Source organism: Marmota flaviventris, chromosome 11 (genome assembly GCF_047511675.1).
Source record: "Marmota flaviventris isolate mMarFla1 chromosome 11, mMarFla1.hap1, whole genome shotgun sequence".
Classification (NCBI taxonomy): Eukaryota; Metazoa; Chordata; class Mammalia; order Rodentia; family Sciuridae; genus Marmota; species Marmota flaviventris.
In genome coordinates this window covers 45,941,035-45,947,034 of record NC_092508.1, presented here as the reverse complement: position 1 = coordinate 45,947,034, position 6,000 = coordinate 45,941,035, and positions in this window count along the sequence as shown.

Genomic DNA, 6,000 nt, shown 5'->3' with positions numbered 1-6,000 from the left:
GAAACACTTGTCTCACAATGAAAACTGCTATACTGTTGATTAGATTAGGTACTTCATTCATATTGATGGTTTTTGGAAGATCTCTGAATTATTTTGTATCTTTGAATTTCAATAATTCCATATACTGTAAAATGAATAATTTCCTTGAACTGAAAATAGCCAAATCAGGAAACTCTTGGCTTCATACTTTTTTTTTTATCTTTCCTGAAAGATGAATTCCAGTCATTTTAAAACTATTTTAGCTGCTTTTAAGACAGTCTGAACATAATGCAATTTATTTTTATCAAAAGAAATCCTTATTTTCCCAGGTTATAAAAACTCTCATAGGTTGAATACCACCTTAATATTTATATTTAAGTTTTGTTTCTTAACATATTATAAGAATGAATCACTCCATATCTTCATGAGAAGCAAGCAGATTTTAGACACAACCACACCACCACTGGGTCAAATCTCTCTCTCATCTCATCAAGAAAATGGCTAATGATAGAATAAGCTCTTTGCTAGATTCATGATCTTGCTATGGCATGTTCCATAAATAGATTCTCACTCTGATGCCACACATGCAGTCTTGATATACAGATGTTATGTTATTAATGAAGCTTGTATCATCAACAAAGCTTGTACCATAACATTTCTTTAATATGCAGGCTCAGAAGAAGTTTCTGACAGATAAAATTCCCTCATAGCCTGGCGCAGTGGTGCCACCTGTAATCCCAGCAGCTCGGGAAGCTGAGACAGGAGGATCTCGAGTTCAAAACCAGCCTCAGCAAAAGCAAGGTGCTAAGCAATTCAATGAGACTGTGTCTCTAAGTAAAATACAAAATTTTGGGATGTGGCTCAGTGGTTGAGTGCCCCTGAGTTCGATCTCCAGTACCAAAAAAAAAAAAAAAAAAAAAAAGCCCCATGATATGGCATAGTACATGAGTTAGGCCCACTCCTTTTTAAAAAATATCTAAATAATTTACCAACTATTAATATCCTATAGCAAGTAGAAAACACAAGTGTTGCATGTTGGTGGTCCAGTTTTATTACCAAAAACCAAGACTCAGTATAAAAAAGAAAATGAAACTGTTGAGTAATTATTACCAAACTTTAAAAACCAACCTTAGTACAAATAAATGTAATAATTTATGATTTTACAGAATTAATAAAACTCCAATACCAAACTTCACTTTTCAATGATTTAACTATTTTATCATTTGGGATATTTCTCTATAGCTCATTTTAAAATGTCCTTTTTTTTGCCTGCTCAGTATTATCAATATAATTATTATTTTTGAGGATATTTATCTTCCTTATTTTAAATATTAGTAGTAACCTTTTAGCTCATGTGGTGGTTTTGGATTATCACTATACAAGTTTTGTTTTATTTTATATGCATTTATCTGTGTATAATTATATATATACACTTATCTATATATAAGTATATAAATATATATCTCATAGTATTTATTGAAAGATTACAAGTTCTCCAGAACCATATAGTGGACAGAAAAGAGCATACTTAAAATGTTTTCTCCAACCTGCTCATGACACAGAGGATCCCCTTTCCCTGATCTCCCTTTGATGCCACATGAGTGCAGAACACCTTCCATATCCCCAGGGGTTTTCTGCAATTTTGTGTTCCTCAGATTCGTGTGCTTATTCCTTGTTCTGGGGGAGCTTTAGCTTTGATTTGAAGAGAAATGCTACAAACTTGCAAGTTTGCAATCTTGTCAGCTTCTTGTCATTTAGACAATTTAATATTGTGAGACATTTTAAACCCATTTCAAAATTAATCTAATTACGCTTTCCTGCAAATGCTAAATGTTATATTAGATATCCTTTTCGAATTCTTTTATATGATATCATGCTTGGGTCCTCATAGTTACTCTCAACCACCACCATCATTGCCATGCCATCCACCAGTGCCTAAATGAAAGTAGCACCTCTGGCTCTGTTACTTAAATTGACTCTTTAATGAAAACAGCAGTGTTCTCTTTATTGTATCTGTTCCTTTTGTTCAAAATAAAATTCCTACTCCAGATTCAGGCTATCTGTAAGTCAAAGAAGAATAATGACAAAAGTTAATTATGAACCCAGAGAAAATAGATTGTCTCCAGGCTAGTATGAAAAAGGAGGAAAAAAAGAGTTATTTTATACAAATCACAGCAATATTTGGAATTTATGTTATTTAGATGTTCTTCCTGGGTACTATCATAATATGAAAATGCTCTAATTTTAATATCTTAAAATTGTAATATTATTTATATTGCATGATTAATATGATTTAAATTTCCCTTTAGTTGAATTGTGTTCTTACACATTTTAGTCTTGTTTACAAACAGCATCTGTTTAGATTGTTAATTCCTAATGAATTCCCTTAATAGATGGAATTCAATTTTTTCTCATTTGTTTATAATTTATTACAGAAGATCTAGATTATTGATATAACCTTCAAAATTGTGCATGTATTACTCTCCAACATTTTGAAAATAATTTTATTCACATTGATTATATCAAATTCAATCTAAAAAGCCTATCATACTTGTTTTGAAATATGTGAAAAAAACATTCTAAGAATATTAATACACTACTTCTAAGAAGGATAACAATCTTTCCTGTACAATTTCTTAACAGTAAATTCTATAATTTCTATTTTTGTGTTTCTTTTTATATACTGCAGTTTTCTTGTTTGTTATCTATATACCCATATGTAGAGGAATTTTAATATTCAGTAAGTCATCCCTTTATTCAGCAAACATTTATTTAACTCCAACTATATGCCAGCTATTATGCTAATCACAAATCATAATAAGACAATTGAGAAGCCAGTGGTGGAAATGGGGTTCCCTCTTGGTGGAATGGGTTGGCTGAGAAGTAGCTAGGAAAAAGAGAATGACGAAAAAAACCACAGGACACAGAAAATAATTTCAAAAGTTGAGGCAGGACAGGCAAGCCGATCAGACAGATGGAGCTTCTAGACTAATGGCAAAATGGAGCCCATGCCTGCTTTATTTATATTGGGAAACATCAAAGGCTTTCCATGGAATGTTCTTCACCAAAAAAGGTTAAAGGTGGGCTATCTGGTTCCCAAGGGGTTATGCCCATCTCTGGAGCTACTAAGAGGTATCTTCTAGCAGAGCGGAAATAAAGGTCATGTGCATTGGGAAATCTACTGTTATTATTCCAGTCTATTGGAAGAGCCACAGACAGTTCGTTATGCCACCCCTAAATCTCCTTGGCTACCATACAGAGAGAGGATCCTCAAGTAATTCACAGATGGCTTCCCAAAGAATACATTATATATTATAAGGTATTATAAAGTGCTTCAAATATGCTATACCTTATAAAGAATGGTTTAACAAATATCTACAGTCATTATTCAGCTTCAACATAATTTAACATTTTCATGTGTATGTTTCACATTATTTTAAAAGATAAAGCATTACAAATAAAATTGAAGTTTCTATATTACTTGAATTCTCTCCCCAGACATAACTAATTCCCTAAATTTGTTTCATATTTGCCATTCATGATTTTATATTTTTAATATCTATCATCACTGAAAATACACAATGTCAATTTGCATACCTTTGTAAACAGCATCCTACTTTATCATTACTTATTTCTTTATCCATTATACATGGCAACATCATACATTTGAGATCTATTCACATCAAATTAATTTCAATAATTTTCTAATAAAAATGTTCATTTTATAGGCAATCTTATATATACATCCTCTGTTATAAGTGTACAAACATCTCTCTAGGGTTTATTCCTACAAATGACAATACTTTATAGTGGATAAAGTAAAATGACTCTGTACCCATTCCAGAGTGGCTATACCAATTCATTCTTTTACCACATTGTGTGAAACTACATGTTTCTTTGAAGTCTTGCCAACTGTCTTATTTTCAGACTTCAAACTTTTTTGTCAAACTGATGAGAATGAAGCACTAAATTCTTGTTTTAATTAGTAAAGAAATGAATTCCTTTTCTTAGATTTAGCAGCTTCTTAAATTTCTTCTTATTTGTATCTTTCCTGTTTATATACATAAATTAGTTTTCTATCAGACTGTCAGTCTGAATTTGTTGAAAGAGATCCTTATCATAATTTAAATAATAAAATCTAAAGGCAGGGTTGCCCATTCAGATGAACTGAAATATCATAGTAATTTAATATGGCTTTTAAGGTCCTTACGGTTTTCTTGAGTGTTAAATCAGCTGATGCATTTAATGCATTTATAAAGACTGGCACATGATATGCACACAATAACACTGGCCACTATTATCATCATTATTACCTTTATTATTAACATTACAAGTCAAATTAACTTATATGTGTGCATCTGTTTTCAGACTCCATATTCAATCAACAGGTGTTTGTTCCTTTGTTTTGGTTATTAGACAACTGTTATGGTTTTTATTCCTTTAATTTTATATTTTCTGTGTGATCTTATTTTACATGTGTCTCACAAGCAACATACATTTTAATTTTTTAATCCATTTATCTCCGACTTAATAGTTAAGTTAAATGCATTTATGCACATGTGATTATTAATATATGTTGGCTTAGCTTTCTCACCTGATTTTATACTTTGTTATTTATTTTTCTCTTTTTCTATTTTTGTTACTTTCTTGTCTGTCATTGAATTGATAAAAGTTTTCTGTGTATTCCTGTTCCCCTTGTGCTGTTTGTAAGCCATTCTTTCAATGATTACTTTTAGATTTTTTACATACATTCTCAAAAAGTAAGTTTTTATATTAGTGTCTGAACCATTATTTTTATTTCCTTCCTGAACAATACAAGGAGCTTGGCATATTTTAATTAATCAATGTGTAACCCTAAAATATTGCCTTCTCATCTAGTTTTAATTGTATTTTGATTAACATAAAAATTTAATTGTATTTTCAGTCAAAATTTAATTAAATTTACTAAAAGCTATTTTAAATTTCTAACCTCACTATTGTTTTATTATTCCACAGATTTCTTTGAATTAATTCTTTCTTTTTTAATGAAGTCTTTGGGTAAAATACTCTTTAACTTTCTATTTCTGAAAATGTTACATTTATACTTGAATGGCTGGTTCCTTAGATGCATCATAGCTTTTTGCTCACCAATTTGAAGGCTTGCCTGTACTCTTTTCTGGAACTTTTTATTATGTAGGCAGATTCTATAAGCATTTTATTTTAATGTCTTTGATTATAATCCATACCTTTTTTCCTGCTATTTCTTTGACATTTTAATCTTTTTTGTCTCTTTTTTTATTGGTTGCTCAAAACATTACAATGATCTTGTCATATCATATTTCATACATTTGATTCAAGTGGGTTATGAACTCCCATTTTTACCACGTGTACAGATTGCCAGATCACATTGGTTACACATCCACGTTTATACATACTGCCATACTAGTGTCTGTTGTATTTTAATCTTTGTAATAAAATTATATAGGTTAACTATGTGTCTAGATATGGAATTTAAAGTTTTTAAATATTCAAACTACATTTATCAATATTTCATAGTTTTCTTCAACTTGGGGAAATTTGTAGCTATTGTTTCTTCAAAGATTGCATCTCCATCATTGCTTTTCCATCTTTCTCTGGCACTCCTCGTAGGTATACCCTGAAGATTTATCATCAGACCTACATGATATTTAATAGTTTTTTATTTGTTGAACTGCATTCTGGGTGCATCTATCAGTACTTCGTTCCAATTCACTATCATTCCTTCACACATGTCTAAATAAGTGTTTATGTTATCTACTCTTTTAAATCTCAGAAACAACATTTTTTTTTCTTTTCTTGTATTCTTTATTTTCTTGTTTATGATCCAAATTTTTATTTTATTTCTGCCTATTTTTATCTTATAACATTTTGTTCCTTTTAGATTGTTCCTTTTAGACTGGCTCAAAACATTCTAAACAAACATATTAAATTTGCTGCCATATTATTTCATAAGACTAATTTCCTCTGAAATTATTGCATACCCTGCTGGTTTATGTTTCTTAC